At 38.5% G+C, this 19971-nt stretch overlaps 1 protein-coding gene across 12 annotated transcripts in view; it reads left to right on the top strand.

The window, feature by feature from the left end:
* The window catches only part of LTBP1 (latent transforming growth factor beta binding protein 1), a 432848-nt gene that overhangs the window by 253649 nt on the left and 159228 nt on the right, over positions 1-19971 (top strand). The gene's annotated exons all lie outside the window — the stretch shown is intronic.

Genomic DNA, 19971 nt, shown 5'->3' with positions numbered 1-19971 from the left:
TATTAAAATGGTTCACGTCAAAGGAATATCTTAATTACCTGAGAATTTTCTCAAGTAAATTGTCTCTATAATATTGTGTCTGTTTAACTTTTATGATTTGTAGAGCTTTTACTGACTTAAAAAGAATCTTTTTTTGAAATGCACATAGACATACCATGTCTTTAAAAAGTTTTGCCTTCAAATATTATAAGCCCTCATAGTAGATGAAAGAATGTTGGCAAAGGAGAGGGTGCCCAAGATGCTTTTTGAGAAACATCTGCAAGCCTGTAGTACTGCTAGGTACATGGGAGTAATGGATTAATTAACATTATGTAAGAATCAGTAGAATTTTAGATATTATTAAAAGTTCATATTATATGGATGGAAGGTGGAATTAAATGGATGGAAGAATGAATAGATGGCTAAATATATATTCTACAGTATAAACCAAGTTGTTTCACAGATTTGGATAAAAATGTATATGAAAAGCCCTAGCCCATTATGAGGATGTGTTAATAGAAGCAGAATGAGCAGGGCATTGGAAGTAATGACCTTGTACTCTGCCAGTCAGACTGAATTTGGGGTTTGGGTATTTGGTGTTCATTATCTTTTGGCTAATAAGGTCAGCCAGGCTTGTGAAGGGCCTGGTGTTAAACATGAGGGTGTTTAGCCTAGAGAAGTTGAGACTGAAGAGAAATATAATAGCTGCCTTACAAACATGGCTTTAAATAAATGTTTGATCAACTTTCCTACAAAACAAGACTTTTTTGAGTTGCTTCAAAGGCCATAGTCAATAGAATGGAGTTATAAGGAGGCATATTTACAACAACTACAAGCAAACCTTTTCTGTGGGTTAGAGTTCCCCATTAGTGTAATGGAACACCTTTGGAAGTACTGAGCTTCCAGCACTTAGAGGTGATCCAACAGATCCTTAATAACTATTGGCTTGCGATGCTCCAGGGACTTTCTGTCCTGTGCAGTACATAATGTTAAATGACTCTGTAGGTTCATTCCAGTACTCTGATACCAGTATTACTCTGTCACCAAGGACAGAGGTTGTGCATGAGAAGAGGGAAATTACTTTTTGGTCTGTCGCACAATTTTTAGACATGTAGTTTCCTGAAGTGTCCCCTTGATCAGGCAAATCTGGTTGCTTCATTAAGCTGTAGAAAGAGGAGGATCCTTATTCATCCTTCACCATCCTAATCCTACATGGCTAATTGTTAGATACTCTCCAGAAATGTCAGATGCTCCTAATTTCTCTGAATGTCAAATGATGAAGAATATACTTATTTTCTCGGGGTGGGGTGGGATTTGGACATTAAGAATCCCAATTAGAAACAGAGAGACAGAGAGTACCCAAGGTCACACAGATAATTAAGAGGCCCAGCTAGGATTAAACTCCCAAGCCACCTCTGTTTCTGTCTGCAGCATGACCTCCTTTACCAATTTTGTATATATCCATGAAGTATTACTAATGTAGATACGATATGCCATCTGTTTTGAGAACGAGTAGAAGTCAAAGCAATTAATGTTCATTTGGCTTTGTTTAATAAGAAAGGATGGTTATCTAACATATTCCTTCTACTGGCTGGTTCAAGGTTCTAACAGTTCATGTTCATAAAAATACCACTGTAGAAGTGGAAGTGAAAATTTGCAAGTAATCATTTGCCATCTCATTTAGCAAAATAAAATGGAGAATCCTTTAAATAATTCCTTGAGGTTTTTTGTCTTTTCCTCTTCTGGTTTGGCTGGTATGGAGTGACCTTTAGCAAGTTTTGTTCATACTGAGCATATCAAATGGTTCCACCTCAGTCAGTTGCACTGATGTTCAGTAACGCCAAATCCTGGCTTATGTTTGTCTCAGGAAGATATTTGCAAAACAGTGTTGTACTTTTTGGCGTGAATTCTGGAGTGAAGTATCACAGAGAATTCTATTTCATGGTGCCTCAAGAAGGCACAGCTAAATTACACTACAGAGAAGATTGACTCATAACATAATATGAATCTATGGAAATTGCTTTTGAGAGAAGGGCTTAATTTCACTCCCTTGGTGATATTATTGGTCACTAAAATTGGGTAGAACTTTCTCACATTACATATATACACTTGGATTTTCCTAGAGCCTTGAAGCCTTTTGATTTTATGCTGAAGTTTTTCAAAAGAAGCCCATTAACCGTCTAATTACTTGTGCATTCCACATTGTTCTTGGAGTTTAATGTCTTCTCAGTTTACAAAGCACATTTAAAATTAAAGTGATTAATAACTAGAATTACATTATTTCCTTCAACTAAGTGAATTAATGTCCTGAAACAACTTTTCATAATGGGCACTCCGTAACAAAGAACCAACTGTTCACAAGTTAATTTGAGGAGCTTTCAAATAATTGCCCTAAAAGTTGGTTTTTTTCCCCCTCCTTTCTAGTGGTGCTACAATTATCTTTTCAAAGGAATGATTTATTACATATCAACACATGGAGGTCTGAAACCTTGCCTCACTACCCTCAACATTATGGAATTGTTATAACTTGCTTCATTTATCATAACAAACAATACAATTAAATTTCCTGGGGGATCTAGAGCAGCTTTTGTCATTTGATTATTATTCTAAAGTTTTGAGGTAGAACTAGAATTCAATGAAGTAGTACCTCATGGAAATGATCATAGGAACTCCTACTTTCATACTTCTTCCCTGCATCTTGATTACTCATTTTCCCATAACTTTGCCATGAAATAAATCAGTTCTTAAAAATTAGGTGTAAATCTAACTTTTAAAACTAGAATTGGGTTCTGAAATTACTTGGGGACCAGTCTTTTCAGTGAACTCTTTTATTAAAAGCAAATATCTCTTGATATGCTAAAATCACCTACCTGTTTGATTTTATAGCTATAAATTAATCAATCTACTGTTTTCTACATTTTTAGCATGTGCAGAGGTGCTGTGGGCAATGCCAAAATACATAGCTAGAAGACGTATACACTTTTAGAATCCAGTGTATGCATATTCCTTTTTCAAGAATAATTTTGAAATCTGTAAAAAATATTCCATAATCCACAAACATTAGTTGGCGGAGCACTCCTGAGCTACAGACTGAGGATATGTGATAAATGATGAATAAGACATTGGTCTTGCCCTTTGGATTTAGTGTAATTAAATCAGTTTGAATCAGCAGGATGTGATTTGCTTTGTTCACTCATCCATCTAGCTGAATTTCAGCTACCTCCAGATGGGCCTGTTAAAGCAAATATGAAAGAGCTGTCCACATAACGTTCTTTTGGCATTATTTTATTACACTGGTTGTTCTGCTTTAATAAAATAAATTTACGACACAGATACACTAAGACAGTAATACTCTATTAAAACTTTCACCACAGGTCTCCTTTTTGATAGAAAGTACCCCGAAGTGCATCTAAAGCTGAATTGTATTCAGACCATAGAAAAGATAATGCACTTTTTTTTTCAGGGGCATATCTCTGTCATTAAATGAAACTCACCAATCTTGGTTAATAATCCACATAAGGAAGCTGTACATGGACCTTCTTGGTTATGAAGAGCTTGTCTGGACGGTAGCTTACATTTCAGACGTCTTAATGATCATCAAAAAATTACTTGTGAATGGAGTATGGTGAACACATAGAGGAAGACTGGTCTTTGAGTGCTTTGAGGGGACTAGAAAGTACAGGAGAGACCCTAAGGAAAACTGACTTGGCTGGAGAAAAGAATGTGGCCTATGGCATAGTGTTGGGTTAAAACAGACAGGTAGGGTGAGATGAAGTGATGCCTAATTTTAAGACAAGTTTCTTATGTTTCTTATGATTAACTGCATGTGTCATTTGTAATATAACGGGCTTTGTGATACATGCTGGGAAAACAGCTGTTAGATTTACACTTCTTTTAACGTAGAAATGTCCAAAGGCCATTATGACAACTTCTTGCACATTTAAAAGAAAATGGATTTGTGGCTTAGAGAAGAGTTATCATTTTAGAATTATTTTCAAAGGTATAGTTAATGGAAATAGTCTTTTTCATACAGTTAATAGTTAAATGAATTTACTGACACTGTATCAGTTTTTGCACTCAGCATTGTTTCTTGTGTCCTCTGCTTGCTTTGTGGGTTCATGTTTTCTTTCGTGGTAGGATTGCCAGGTAAAATGTAGGACGCCCAGTTAAATCTGAATTTCAGATAAACAGCAAATAATTTGGGACATGTATTTTAAAAGTATTAGTTTATCTCAAATTCAAATTTAACTGGGTATCCTGTATTTTTATTTGCTAATTTATATTTTGAGATCACATTAACAGTGATTAAATGAGATGATTAAAGAACAGTGATTAAAGAACTTAACAGTTCTTTAAATGAGGACCTCTGAGAAGTATATACTTTACATGTCTGAGAATATCTTTATTTTGAGCTCATTCTGTAACGAGACTAGTCAAGTGTACAATTCTAGGATAACAGTTATTTTCCAACAATACTTTTGACCTACATTATACCAGTGTCTTTCTGACCTCTTTTTTTTTTTTTTTTTAATTAATTAATTTATTTATTTATTTTTGGCTGTGTTGGGTCTTCGTCTCCGTGCGAGGGCCTTCTCCAGCTGCGGCAAGCGGGGGCCACTCCTCATCGCGGTACGCGGGCCTCTCATTGTCGCGGCCTCTCCCGTTGCGGAGCACAAGCTCCAGACGCGCAGGCTCAGCAGTTGTGGCTCACGGGCTTAGTTGCTCCGCGGCATGTGGGATCTTCCCAGGCCAGGGCTCGAACCCGTGTCCCCCGCACCGGCAGGCAGACCCTCAACCACTGCGCCACCAGGGAAGCCCCCTCTGACCTCTTTTTGATACTTTCTTCCTTTGTAGATAATGTTTCTCTCTTTGGAGATCATCTCTGAATTCTTTATGTTCTGTAGTTTTACCACGATGTGTGGTAAAATCTGAAGACTCAGGTCTTTCCTCAAATTTGAAAAAAGACTCAGGTCTTTCCTCAAATTTGAAAAATGATCCGCTGTTATCTCGTAAAATATTGCTTCTCCACCGTGCTTTTCAGCTGAAACTCCTTTTAGACAAGTGTTGGAGCCTCTGGTTTTCGTGTCTCTTATAATACGTCTTTTGTGCTTTTATCCTCTTGTCCTTTTTGCTACCTTATGCATGAATACCTCAGTTCTGTCTTCCAATTTTCTAATTGCTGCTTTACTATGCTTATCTAGATTCTATTCCATCTGTTACACTTTTAATTCTAAGATTATTTATCAGTTCCAAAATTTCTCATTGTTTTTCATAGCTAACCTGTTCTTTTTTCATTTTTTAAAATGTATTTATTTAACTTTTTAAGCAAACTGAAAAGTTTAGCTGGATTTTAGTTGCTGAGGGAGGAGTGTTTTTGCATAAATAGGTTTAGTTTGTTATCCTCAGTTGTTAAACCCATTTTTGACTGGAGCCGTATTACAGCAACAGGCATTTGTTTCTGCAAAAATCCCCTGGTCCATAATGTGTTAAACTCCTGGCTTCCCCTGCTGCTTTCTAGACAGCAGACCCAGAGCTTCAGTGACCACCAGCTACCATGTATTTCTATACCATTTCAGGTTTACTGGGATGTTGACCTTGTTTTTTGACCTTGATATTTTATCTGTAATTGCTTTATGTTAGGAACTGGGGTGAATGCCAAAGCATGAACTTACTGTGTTACTTTAAAAAAAAAAAAAAGTATCCATATCAGGATTGAGGTTTTTTTTTAAGAAATCAGTATCAGAATGTGGTTTTTAACATATATATATGTATCAATATAATAAATTGCTTTTCCTTGAGAATACAGAAAAGCTTTTCAGAAAACTTCAAATTATATAATTGTTACCCACAGATAGTCTTTTTAACCATTGTGATTAAGCAGCCCATCAACATAAATTTATTCACCATCTGCCATACATTCACTCATTTGTTTTATGGATATTTAATGACGATTTAAGTGGGGGCACACTGAGAAATATATTAATAAAACTCAATTCCTACCCTTACAAAAATCACTGTTCTCACATATGATTAAAACATCAAGGCAGCATGTAGTTAGTGCTGTAAGAAATGAACCAAACACTATGCAGTTTCAGAGGACAGTTCCCATTGAGTTCGAAAATCACAGATGGCATTTAAAAACATATTCCTTGAAAAAAAAAAAAAAAGCACTTTCTTTCCTGTTTATAAAAATAATTCACACCTATTGTTTAATATTTAGGAACTAGAGAAATGTATAGAAAATAAAAATTACCAAATAAATGTATTTTGTTATATTTTCTTCCAATCATATATATATGTGTATATATACATATATATAAATTTGAGATTATATTTCATGGATAGTTGTGAAAACTGTGTTTTTACTTAATACATAATGAACACTTTCTGATATTATTAAATAACCTTCTAAAACTTATTTTAATGCTGACATAGAATCCCAGTTAATGGATATAGGATAATTCATTTAACCATTCCCCTAAAGTTGGATTTTCAGATTAGTTTCTTTTTTTCCTTTATATATATATAATGCTGTCAGGGGTGTACTTGAACATAAACCTTCATGTGAAGCTATGATTACGTATAGAAGAGACATTATTGGTTCCCAAGCTTTGATTCATCCTGTGCACATTAGGCTTCAGAGAGAGTGTACGATTTCCCTTCCCACTAGGCTTAGAGAGCCCACTGACTGTGTCCCTCCTCTCCTTCCTTATTTCCTTTTCTTTACAAATTTGAAAACACAAAAAAGGCAGTTAAGTAGTATGTTTTTCTTCACATAGGCTCTTCACATTTCATTTAGGCTTTCCCCAGGTATTTTATATTGAATATGGCTATGAGCAAGATTGTTTTTTTTTTTTTTTTAACAATCTTGGAACTAACTCCTGTTGGTTTTAATAATTTTGTCTGAGTTTTGTATGTAGAAAAATAATTTTACTTTCCAATAATTGTAATTTGGGCAAGACGGTGATATATGGGGTAGGGTAGTTACTAGGGCTGAAAGGAACTAAGACACGGGCATGGGAGAACATGCACCAGTGGAGGTGGGTGAGTCTGTTGAGGTATTTTGGGGGTTGAGGCAGGCTGAATTTGAAGTTTGTCTCGTACAGTGCCTAAGGCTAGTGAGTGTAAGCTTCTTTCAAGGTTTTATTTTATTTTATTTTATTTTATTTATTTATTTTTTGGCTGTGTTGGGTCTTCGTTTCTGTGCGAGGGCTTTCTCCAGTTGCGGCAAGCGGGGGCCACTCTTCATCGCGGTGCGCGGGCCTCTCACTATCACGGCCTCTCGTTGCAGAGCACAGGCTCCAGACGCGCAGGCTCAGCAGTTGTGGCTCACGGGCCTAGTAGCTCCGCAGCATGTGGGATCTTCCCAGACCAGGGCTCGAACCCGTGTCCCCTGCATTGGCAGGCAGACTCTCAACCACTGCGCCACCAGGGAAGCCCCAACGTTTTATTTTAAATACATGGGAAGTTGATATAGTTTGTTAATTAATTTTGTTAATTTTGTTTTTTCCTCCATTGACATTTTTGGTTTGCTTCAAAGATTTTGGGTTGTGACCAAATTGTCATGGAGCTAATATAAATGTCTTCAAATTAGTACAATCAGCCCTTCACATTCGTGGGTTCTGCATCTGCAGATATGGAGGGCTGGCTGTATTATGCCGTTTGACGCAAAGGACTTGAGCGTCCACAGATTTGGGGATCTGCATGAGGAGAGGGGGTCCTGGAGCCAATCCCTCAGGGATATCAAGGGATGACTGTAGTGAGTGCTCTGGACTCTCCCTCCCTTTTTCTCTCTTTCCCATCCTCCCTTCCTCCCTGTCTCCCGATCTCTTTCAAGGCCCACTCACCTTGTTCTGGGTCTTATTGCAGTGATGGGAACAAGGAACAAGGGAGACGGTGATGATCTGTAGACATAACTATGTTTTTAGTGACAGTGATCCTGACACGGCAAGTGCCATAAAAGGTCTAAGTTTGCTAAGTTCTCCAGCACTCAAGCCCACTTTAACCCTTTTGTACCCACCCCAACTGCTTCCTCTAGTATTCTTAGGTTCTCACCCAACTTTTCTCCAGACTTTCTCCTGAGGTGGAACTAGCTAGGCCACCTGCTGCTCTAATTACCCTTGATTTTATTTATGTGCTACTTCTCTCCTTATGGTAATACTTGCATAAGAAACTTGATAACTTTCTCTTTTCTAATACAATAAATTTCCTTTTTGGTCATTATCGCCTACACATCTTTTTATCTACCTGTTTATGTATTTTGCTAGTGTTTATTGAATGACTATTTAGTGGAGCCATTGGGTTGGGTGCTTCAGCTGTGTCATAATTCTCACAGTAACCCTGTGAGGTAGTGTTATGTTTTTTTAAACTTGTAGTGAAACTGAGCCCTGAGGCTCAAAGAAATTAAGTAGTGGAAGATAGCATACCTGGAGAGTGCTAGCATCTACCTCTGATGCCTGGCCTCCCTCTCCCCACTCTGTGCTACTAACATTTACGTAGTAGTTTGTAGTACTTCTTACCATGCTTTTTATGTCATTAATTCCTGACAACGACTGCATCTGCTTGTTACAGGTGGGGAAACCATGGCTTAAAGCAGCAGCACTGGGGGGGATATTAGATGCTCTCTGGTTCTTTTACTCTTTAGATCAGACTATCCTGTTAGGTGCTTTCAGTAACTTGGTTTAGAAATCAGAGTTCTCCACACTTCATTGTCTACTTTCACAGCAAGTTTTCCTGTTTTCAATGTGTCTGCTTTGCAGGTGAAATAAGTGTTTTTCTCTCTTGTTATTAGCAAGCCATTGTACCTTAGTTTTATCCTGAAGTCCTTAGCAAGCAGAACGTTGAGGCCTCTAGAGGCTGTTTGTTTAAGCTTGCATTCCTTTTGGGCACTCCTCCTGAGGCACTCCCCTTCTGTATCACCTCTTCTCCCTTCCCCTGTAAGTTAACAGTTACTTTACTAAAACAGTCATGTGTTTCTCACACTTCTGGGGGCAGCTGGACAGTTCTGCTGACCCAGGCCGGGTATGGGTGATGTCAGCCAGCCTCAGCCTTGGGTCTGTGATCCGCTGATGGCTGCCTGGGGCTGGATGGTCCAGGATGGCTTCAGCAGGGATGGCTCAGCAATCTTCCACAAGGTGTCTTATCTAAAGCTTTTCAGGCCTAGGCTTGGGGTTGACACACTGTCACTTCAGCTGTAACTGGTGGCTGAAGGAAGTCACAGGCCAGCCTGCATTCAAGGAGTGGGAAAATAGACTCTACTTGCTAGTGGGAGAAGTTACAAAGTCACATAGACAAGGTCATGGATACAAAAAGAGGTAGAGAATTGGGGCGATTTTAGAAATCAGTCTGTAACACCTTGAAGATCTTTATTTGTATTACTGGGAGGTCACTTTACGTCTAAACTTATGAGGCCATGTTGAAAAAGCGTTGGTGAAAAAAGTCTGATAATATTAGAAATTATGTAGTTTATTATCTATTTAAATTTTTATTAGTAGTGTAACCTATATATAGAACAATGCACAAATCACAGGGAATTAGCTCAGTGAATATCACGAAGTGAACGTAACTGTGTACTTATCACTCAAGTCAAGAAATAGAAGATCCCCTGCACCCCAGAATCCTCCCTCTGTCCCTTCTCAATTTTTACTTTCTCCCTCTTTTCCAGAAGTAATCACTGTCTCGACTATTATAAGCATAGATGAGTTGTCTTTTTAGGATCTTTCAAATTATCCAGTAAGTGTTTCGTGTCTGTCTTCTTTCACTTAGCAGCATGTGGCCAATACCATTTCTTTAATATTCAGAACTGTGACTAGTGACGTGATAATATCCATTGATGTTTTCATTTAAAAGCTTTTCAGTGACTTTTCCCTTCCTTCAGCATGTTCTTCTGTGACCTCTTAGTTTATGCAACATTCGCTACAGTTAGTGTTTTCTCTAAAGTTCCCTTCAGTTCCATTAACAAAAGGGAATTTATTGCTCTGATATTTATTTCTTTCCAGGAGGAAATAAGCAATATGTATAGGAGACTAATGTGGGTATGAAAATGAAACTTAGAATCCACTGTTATCGCTACATATTTGGGAAATCATAGTAGAAAATCAGTAGGCGTGAACTAAGACTGGAGTCAACCAGACTTGATAATTAAATTATTCAAAGTGCTTAAAATGTTTAAAATTCTTTTTATTTACCTATCAGATTCATCACAGCGCTCTGCTGTGTTTAGTCATTTAATCCCAGAAACTGGGGGGGAGGGGTACTTAATGTGATGCTGAATCATGTTTTGCAGTCTCAATGACCAAGAGGCAATTGATATGTTTTACTGATTTGAAGGTGTTACTTTACTGTCCTAGGCATCCTCTTGGAACTCCTGCTTCTCTTTGTAGTCTAAATAGGCACAATATTTTGGGTAAGAATTTAAAGTTTTGATTTGGACCTGAGTATCATTTTAGCATTGAAAATCAGTTTGGGACCCGTTCCCATCCATTGTAAAATCATTTTCTGGTATGTCCTCTTACTATGCTCCTATCACTGGGATAGGATTCAAAAAGGAAATGTCTGCTTATTTTATTCACTTTTCTTCAGGAAAGACAGTGGTGAAGTGAGTCATTAGCACATTGTATTTTCCAATAGCTCTTTGACCTTAGTCTCTGGGGCTATAAAATCAATGGGAAGATGCCTGTTGTATCACGAGTCATGGAGAAAGCCCGTAATAGATATGTTATTATGAATGTTTCAAGGAGAAATTAATGTACTGTCTATAGATTATAGTCGGAAATCCAAGACCGGCAGAGATGTGCATCTTCCATGTGTAGCACACATGTATTGAGAAATAAATACAGGCTGTTCTCTGGGCTCTGATAATTCTTCTATCATGTTACCCTGCAGACAGAAGGATTGGAAGGCAGGGAGTTGTTCCCACGGTGGTTTGCTTCCTTTGAGTGAGTTCAGTGATTGAATCCACCCCATGCTAGATGATTATTTTATAAATGTGGGACAGTTACAGGTCATGAGGGGAGGCTACGGCTGCAGTAGGGCCTAGGTTGAAACAAATACAATCACAAAGAGACCCATATGATAGTTCCTGGGGCTGACCCAAGAGAGCAACATTTCACAAAATGTGCTCCACAGACCACTAGGTCAGCTCGATGTTAATAGGTGGTGTGTGAAAAAAGATTCCATGGCCAGAAGTGTGGAGAATACCAAGTTAAACAGAGAAAACCAAGAGTCCTCGCCAAAGAACTTCTCAGGGGGTCTTTCATGTGCAAATGTATATAGAATATGTAGCGTTTCTCAATCATATTCGGCCACAGAACTCTTCTTTTAGCAGAAGTCTCACAAAGTTTGTGTTTTATATAAAATACCTTGGGTAAAATTGCTCTTGAATGTTGATCTAACATTTTTTTGTTGCCTTATCTCCTAAAATAATTTTGAAAAACTTAGGTGTTCACACATTTTTAAGCCGATATCTGCATTTTTTTAATCAAAAATTAAATGGGTATAGTAGATTCATTTCCGGCATGTTTTATTAAATATGGGCTTTCAACATATTTTCATCAAAACCTTGGAGCAGCAGCATAGGCTCATTTAGTCTATGAATGATGTCTGCCGTCTAACCTAATTGGCAAAACCAGACCTTCTTATGAAATAAGTCAGACTTACCCCTTTTCCTGTGACTGTCCCTCAGGAGGGGTATATTTGTGAATTGTTCATTCGTTTGGTGCCTTTGATAATTTCACATTGTAGGGCAGTGCACCTAGGGAGATTCCAGATGGGCAAGAGGGTGCCTTGAAGAGAAAGCAGACACTGAGTAAAGGAGAGAGGGAAAAGGAGATTGGCAAGTGTGTTGTTAGAGCACTTTTAGAGAAGGAAACACATGAAGGCTCAAGATCTAGGAATTGATTCCCTTAAATAAAAGTATCCCAGCATGGGCTTCCCTGGTGGCGCAGTGGTTAAGAATCCTCCTGCCAATGCAGGGGACACGGGTTTGAGCCCTGGTCCGGGAAGATCCCACATGCCGTGGAGCAACTAAGCCCGTGCACCACAACTACTGAGCCTGCGCTCTAGAGCCCGCGAGCTACAACTACTGAGCCTGTGTGCCACAACTACTGAAGCCTGCACGCCTAGAGCCCATGCTCCGCAACAAGAGAAGCCACTGCAGTGAGAAGCCCGCTCACCGCATTGAAGAGTAGCCCCCGCTCGAAGCAACTAAAGAAAGCCCATGCGCAGCAACAAAGACCCAACGCAGCCAAAAAAAAAAAAAAAAGTATCCAAGCATGTGTGTCCCCCTGTGTCACTTGCCTTCAGGGGTGTGTGTACCCAGTGTGAAGCTGCTTCCCGGGGTGGGGGAGTTTAAGAAATACATATGTCCTCTTAGAGAGTGAACTCCTCCTTTATCTAAATTAAGTGATCCCTGTTAAACAGACAAATGGTCTGTCTGGCTAGGAAAAGTACTTACCTCAGAGGTGGTTTTTTTTTTCCCCGCTTTCAACTGGAAGTCAAATTGCTGAATTGTGTGATGGAATTTCTGTCCATCAGCAAAAACTGAATAGACACAGCAGAATCTCCAAAACACTTCATATTTTCACACAGTATAAAGATCTGCATGTACTGTTCTCACCTTGTACCTAACTCCTGTTGGTTACTGGACATGCCTCATTTCCTGTATAAACTTGTGTTACTAAAAAGGCAGTAAATTAGTACTCACTTTGTTAAACATACGTACTTTCCTGAAGGAGCATAGATACATAAAAGTGTGTTTACTTTCCCACAGGGTACTTATGCTAGTCATGATATATATTATGCAGTAAATGTCATTATTTATTCCTTGCCATTTTCAACTCTGGCAACTTGCAGATTGTTTTGAAGTCAGGGTATTTAAGCTAGAAGCAACCTTGGGGATTATCTGCGTTGCAGGAGAGGAAAGTGAGATCAAGAGAAAACAAATGACTTGCTCTAGGTGACATAATTTAGGATCCTAGTTACCAAACTAGGTCTTAATGAGAGATTTCTCCCATTAGATTTCCCCATTCTCCCTTAACCCTTTTAAAAAATAAGAGCTTGGACAAAGTTATCTCTATAAAACTGCGAATAACTGTTGTGTTTCTCACTATCCAAAATTGTTACAAAGTTCCAATGAGAGAAGGTGTGCTGTACAAATACAAAGAAAGGTGATGAGGATCCTTGCCTCATAGTACTAGATCGTTGTTATCATTCTCTGGTGCTGAAATGCTAAGGCTGTGTTACATTAGGTTGTGTAAGGAGTCTCTTGTTATGCATATTTCCCAACTACTCTGTATTTTTTTTTTTAAACATCTTTATTGAAGTATAATTGCCTTACAATAGTGTGTTAGCTTCTGCTTTATAACAAAGTGAATCAGTTATACATATACAATATGTTCCCATTTCTCTTCCCTCTTGCTTCTCCCTCCCTCCCACCCTCCCCATCCCACCCCCTAGGTGGTCACAAAGCACCGAGCTGATCTCCCTGTGCTGTGCGGCTGCTTCCCACTAGCTATCTATTTTACATTTGGTAGTGTATATATGTCCATGACACTCTCTTACCCTGTCACATCTCACCCCACCCCCTCCCCATATCCTCAAGTCCATTCTCTAGTAGGTCTGTGTCTTTATTCCCGTCTTGCCACTAGGTTCTTCATGGCCTTTTTTTTTTTTTTTTTTCCCTTAGATTCCATATATATGTGTTAGCATACTGTATTTGTTTTTCTCTTTCTGACTTACTTCACTCTGTATGACAGACTCTAACTCCATCCACCTCATTACAAATACCTCCATTTCATTTCTTTTTATGGCTGAGTAATATTCCATTGTATATATGTGCCACATCTTCTTCATCCATTCATCTGTCGATGGACATTTAGGTTGCTTCCATGTCCTGGCTATTGTAAATAGAGCTGCAATGAACATTTTGGTACATGACTCTTTTTGACCTATGGTTTTCTCAGGGTATATGCCCAGTAGTGGGATTGCTGGGTCATATGGTAGTTCTATTTGTAGTTTTTTAAGGAACCTCCATACTGTTCTCCATAGTGGCTGTATCAATTTACATTCCCACCAACAGTGCAAGAGTGTTCCCTTTCCTCCACACCCTCTCCAGCATTTATTGTTTCTAGATTTTTTGATGATGGCCATTCTGACCGGTGTGAGATGATATCTCATTGTAGTTTTGATTTGCATTTCTCTAATGATTAATGATGTTGAGCATTCTTTCATGTGTCTGTAGGCCATCTGTATATCTTCTTTGGAGAAATGTCTATTTAGATCTTCTGCCCATTTTTGGATTGGGTTGTTCGTTTTTTTGTTATTGAGCTGCATGAGCTGCTTGTAAATCTTGGAGATTAATCCTTTGTCAGTTGCTTCATTTGCAAATATTTTCTCCCATTCTGAGGGTTGTCTTTTGGTCTTGTTTATGGTTTCCTTTGCTGTGCAAAAGCTTTTCAGTTTCATTAGGTCCCATTTGTTTATTTGTGTTCTTATTTCCATTTCTCTGGGAGCTGGGTCAAAAAGAATCTTGCTGTGATGTATGTCATAGAGTGTTCTGCCTATGTTTTCCTCTAAGAGTTTGATAGTGTCTGCCCTTACACTTAGGTCTTTAATCCATTTTGAGTTTATTTTTGAGCATGGTGTCAGGGAGTGTTCTAATTTCATACTTTTACATGTTCCTGTCCAATTTTCCCAGCACCACTTATTGAAGAGGCTGTCTTTTCTCCACTGTATATGCTTGCCTCCTTTATCAAAGATAAGTTGACCATATGTGTGTGGGTTTATCTCTGGGCTTTCTATCCTGTTCCATTGATCTATATTTCTGTTTTTGTGCCAGTACCAAACTGTCTTGATTACTGAAGTTTTGTAATATAGTCTGAAGTCAGGGAGCCTGATTCCCCCAGCTCCATTTTTCGTTCTCAAGATGGCTTTGGCTATTCGGGGTCTTTTGTGTTTCCATACAAATTGTGAAATTTTTTGTTCTAGTTCTGTGAAAAATGCCAGTGGTAGTTTGATAGGGATTGCATTGAATCTGTAGATTGCTTTGGGAAGTAGAGTCATTTTCACAATGTTGATTCTTCCAATCCAGGAACATGGTATATCTCTCCATCTATTTGTATCATCTTTAATTTCTTTCATCAGTGTCTTATAATTTTCTGCATACAGGTCTTTTGTCTCCTTAGGTAGGTTTATTCCTAGATATTTTATTCTTTTTGTTGCAATGGTAAATGGGAGTGTTTTCTTAATTTCACTTTCAGATTTTTCGTCATTAGTGTATAGAAATGCAAGAGATTTCTGTGCATTAATTTTGTATCCTGCTACTTCACCAAATTCATTGATTAGCTCTAGGAGTTTTCTGGTAGCATCTTTAGGATTCTCTATGTATAGTATCATGTCATCTGCAAATAGTGACAGCTTTACTTCTTCTTTTCCGATTTGGATTCCTTTTATTTCTTTGTCTTCTCTGATTGCTGTGGCTAGGACTTCCAGAACTATGTTGAATAATAGTGGTGAGAGTGGGCAACCTTGTCTTGTTCCTGATCTTAGTGGAAATGGTTTCAGTTTTTCACCATTGAGGACAATGTTGGCTGTGGGTTTGTCATATATGGCCTTTATTATGTTGAGGAAAGTTCCCTCTATGCCTACTTTTCTGCAGGGCTTTTATCATAAATGGGTGTTGAATTTTGTCGAAAGCTTTCTCTGCATCTATTGAGATGATCATATGGTTTTTCTCCTTCAATTTGTTAATATGGTGTATCACATTGATTGATTTGCGTATATTGAAGAATCCTTGCATTCCTGGGATAAACCCCACTTGATCATGGTGTATGATCCTTTTAATGTGCTGTTGGATTCTGTTTGCTAGTATTTTGTTGAGGATTTTTGCATCTATGTTCATCAGTGATATTGGCCTGTAGTTTTCTTTCTTTGTGACATCTTTGTCTGGTTTTGGTATCAGGGTGATGGTGGCCTCGTAGAATGAGTTTGGGAGTGTTCCTCCCTCTGCAATATTTTGGAAGAGTTTGAGAAGGATAGGTGTTAGCTCTTCTCTAAATGTTTGATAGAATTCACCTGTGAAGCCATCTGGTCCTGGGCTTTTGTTTGTTGGAAGGTTTTTAATCACAGTTTCAATTTCAGTGCTTGTGATTGGTCTGTTCATATTTTCTATTTCTTCCTGGTTCAGTCTCGGCAGTTTGTGCATTTCTAAGAATCTGTCCATTTCTTCCAGGTTGTCCATTTTATTGGCATAGAGTTGCTTGTAGTAATCTCTCATGATCTTTTGTATTTCTGCAGTGTCAGTGGTTACTTCTCCTTTTTCATTTCTAATTCTATTGATCTGGGTCTTCTCCCTTTTTTTCTTGATGAGTCTGGCTAATGGTTTATCAATTTTGTTTATCTTTTCAAAGAACCAGCTTTTAGTTTCATTGATTTTTGCTATTGTTTCCTTCATTTCTTTTACATTTATTTCTGACCTGATCTTTATAATTTCTTTCCTTCTGCTGGCTTTGGGGTTTTTTTTGTTCTTCTTTCTCTAATTGCTTTAGGTGCAAGGTTAGGTTGTTTATTCGAGATGTTTCCTGTTTCTTGAGGTAGGCTTGTATTGCTATAAACTTCCCTCTTAGCACTGCTTTTGCTGCGTCCCATAGGTTTTGGGTCGTCGTGTCTCCGTTGTCATTTGTTTCTAGGTACTCTGTATTTTTATACTATCTGGGTAATAGATGCCCCAGCCTTCTGTTTCTTTTGTATTAGGTTGAACCATATGACACTGGCAATATTCAACCATTTTAGATTTATAAGAAGAGCAGTTTTGTATTATTGAACGTGATAAATGGCCAGAGGTTCATGGTAGGCTGTACTGGGCAGAGACACTCTATAAATGTTCTTAGTGAATGGAGAAGTGTGTAAATCTTCATATAAGCTGTAGCCTCCCTGTCCCTCCACCCTAGATTTTGCCTGCTCCAAAGGTATACACTGGGATGTATGAGTTTCTCCCTTCCCTTTTTCTTCGGCAAACTTCTAGACTCCCCAGCCCAGCAGCTCAGATGGAGATACGGGGTGGGGCGGGGTGGGGGTGGGGGTGGGGCGGTGACTGGTTCTGAGTCAGCTCCTTCCGCCATTCATCTTGACCTTGTTCTTGAACTCAGTAAGCTGTGTTCTATGCAAGTGGTTACACCATTCTTTCAAAGGATAGAATTCCACAATTGTCCAGAGAAATTTAGTGGTCTGCAGAGGGAAAACAGTGAACAAATTCGTTTGTTTACCATTGGTTTGTTTTTTTAAACTAAGTACTACAATACTTTCAGTTTAATCAGAACACATTAAAGGAGATGGGCTGATCCTGTAAAATATGAGACTCCTGAAACACAATTATTTTTGTCAAATATAAGTAATTTATAAAAAATTATAATCAAGCTAGAAGTTTTATTTAATTTTAAATAAGAAAATAGCCTGAGGAATTGAAGCCTAAATAGAATTATAATTCATAATTAGCTGATCATGTTTCATATAATTGTTAAACTTTGGCCCGATAACGCCTTCTCTCAGCATAATCCTTAAACTTCTCATATCCAAAGAGCACACTTTCAGTCACCCCATGTTTTGTTCTTAATGCATTTGTGAATCTTTAATTTCCTTCAGTTTATTTATAAAGGTCTTAAAGAGCCTGACTACCTCAGAAAGTCATTTAGATAATTGCTCATGTTTCATATTAATTTCTGGGGTTCTAAATTTAAAAACACGGGGCATAAGTTTTTTGCCTTTTTTTTAAACACAAAGGATGTAAACTATCTAGCCACCCACAGTCCTCTCAGGAACGAAGCAGGGGATGGAAGAATGAAGTGGCAAAAAATAAGAGAATTCCTATCCAATTTTTAGACTTCAAATTTGGCCTATTAGGAATGAACAATTTATGAATGGAATGCTTTTTAAAGTTTTATTTGTGAGTGAGTTGTTGAAACCTGGAATATGATTTTTCACAGAAATAATGTCAGTGATTTTCAAATTTTCTTTACAAATGCCATCTTAGAAGTTCAGTTTTTGAAGCAGATGTAAAGGAACTGCCTTGCTTAAAAGAGGTGTGTAGGGTGCCCAGTCTCCAGGGACAGGTCCGCAGGTCACAGTTAAGTCTGATGAATTACCTTAGCGCCCTGCTCAGACATGGTGATGCTAGGACTCTAGTCTGCAGATCACAAACCACACACAGCCCCGAACTCAGCAATCTGGGGAACCTAGTCTGTTTTGCTTCTTGCTCAGGCCAAAGCACAGTCTCAGCGACAGCAGGAGACCATCCAGATGTAGACAGTATAGAGGCTGAGTTGAGTGAATGCAGCCCTTCAAGTCCTCTCATGGAGCAAGCACTCACCTCCACTCCATCATTCCTCAGACAACTTTACTTCAAGATGGTCCTTTCTGTACTTATAAACTCATGTTTTCATCCCCTGTGTGTGAGTTTTTCAGTGAGGGCATTATTGACAATTTTCTTTGTCAAGGGGGACTAACCACACTTTGTTCATTTCCCTAGTGTCCACCCAGTGAGTGTTCCCCAGTCCTTGGAACAACCCAAAGTGTCCCATAGCTAAGCATACCCCACTTTGAGAATCAACTAAGAGGGAAGCAATCTTACTGACCTACAACGTCCCTATAGGGATTTACATTGTAGGAGAGATTGCTTTTAGATCTAAATGGCTACTAAATATACGAAAAGGAAATACAGGTCAAAACTACAATGAGATAACACTACACTCCCGCTCAATGACTAAAATGAAAAAGACCAACGGTAATTTGTTGAGGATGTGGAGCAGTTGGTACTGGAAATGGAAATTGACATAAGCACTTTGGACAACTGTTTGACAATATTTATTGAAGTAAACATGAGCCTTATTTAGTGACCCAGAAATTTTACTCCTAGATATATACGCAAGAGAAATGAGTGCCTAGGCCTACCGAAAGACATACATATAAGAATGTTCACAGGTGCATGGTTGGAAATAACCCCCCAAATGTCTCTCAACAGTAGAACAGATAAATTAACTTTGTACTTACACAATAAAATGTAACAGAGCAATGAAAAATGAACTGTATGCAACAACATTGATGAATCTCTTAGGCATAACAAAGTCAGACAAAAGAATATATACAATATGATTCCCTTTATATGAAGCTTAAGAACAGCTAAGACTAATCAACAATGATGGGAATCAGAATAGTAGTTACCTGTGGGGGCAAAGAGGTTGACTGGGAAGGGACATGAAGTGCCTTCTGAGGCACTGGGAATGTTCTAAGTCATGATCTGGGTGGTGGTTATACAGTATGTGCTCACACACGTGTATACACATATGTACTTGTATGTATACATGTATGTATATGCAAAAACCTCATATAGTTGTACATTTAAGATTGACATACTTAGCTGGATGTAACTGTAAAAAGAAAAAATCTTGGAAATTTAATTAATCTCTAATTTATGGTATTTTCTAGAATATGATAAAAATAAATTGAGGTGGTTGAGGGAAATGGGAGTTTTTCTGGAAGCTGTGAGAGTGTATCCATGCTTCTGGGTTTCTGGAGCCAAAATTAGGGGAAGTGGTATTGCTAGTGGCACAAGCTGATTAGAATAGAGATGGTAGGAAAAGGGAAGGGAAAATTTTATATGATTCCTCTTCTTCACTCTACTTCTTCCTTTCTGTAGCCATAGTGTTTTTGTTTAAGCTTTAATTTCTGTCCTCCATTCCCATGGCATCATGGTCGAAGTGGTGGGCAATGTTGAGAGTCAAAGAGGGGACATTGGAAGAGAGCAAAAGGCAGTGGTTGTGTATCAGGTATCTATGCTTTGTGGGGGACAAACACCACCTTAACCTGCAGGGAGGTTAGCCAGCAGGGAGACTGGATGGTACTGTCATAGAAACTTCCAGATAAGGGAAAATTCTGGGTCCCAAGAGGCAAACATGGAAGGTGTAATGGTACAGTCAATGAACAGGAGTAAAAGCCCCTCAG

The sequence above is a fragment of the Balaenoptera acutorostrata genome, chromosome 12 (genome assembly GCF_949987535.1).
Source record: "Balaenoptera acutorostrata chromosome 12, mBalAcu1.1, whole genome shotgun sequence".
In the NCBI taxonomy this organism is placed as follows: Eukaryota; Metazoa; Chordata; class Mammalia; order Artiodactyla; family Balaenopteridae; genus Balaenoptera; species Balaenoptera acutorostrata.
Note: the sequence above shows the minus strand (reverse complement) of the source record. Positions and strands in the feature narration are given on the sequence as shown.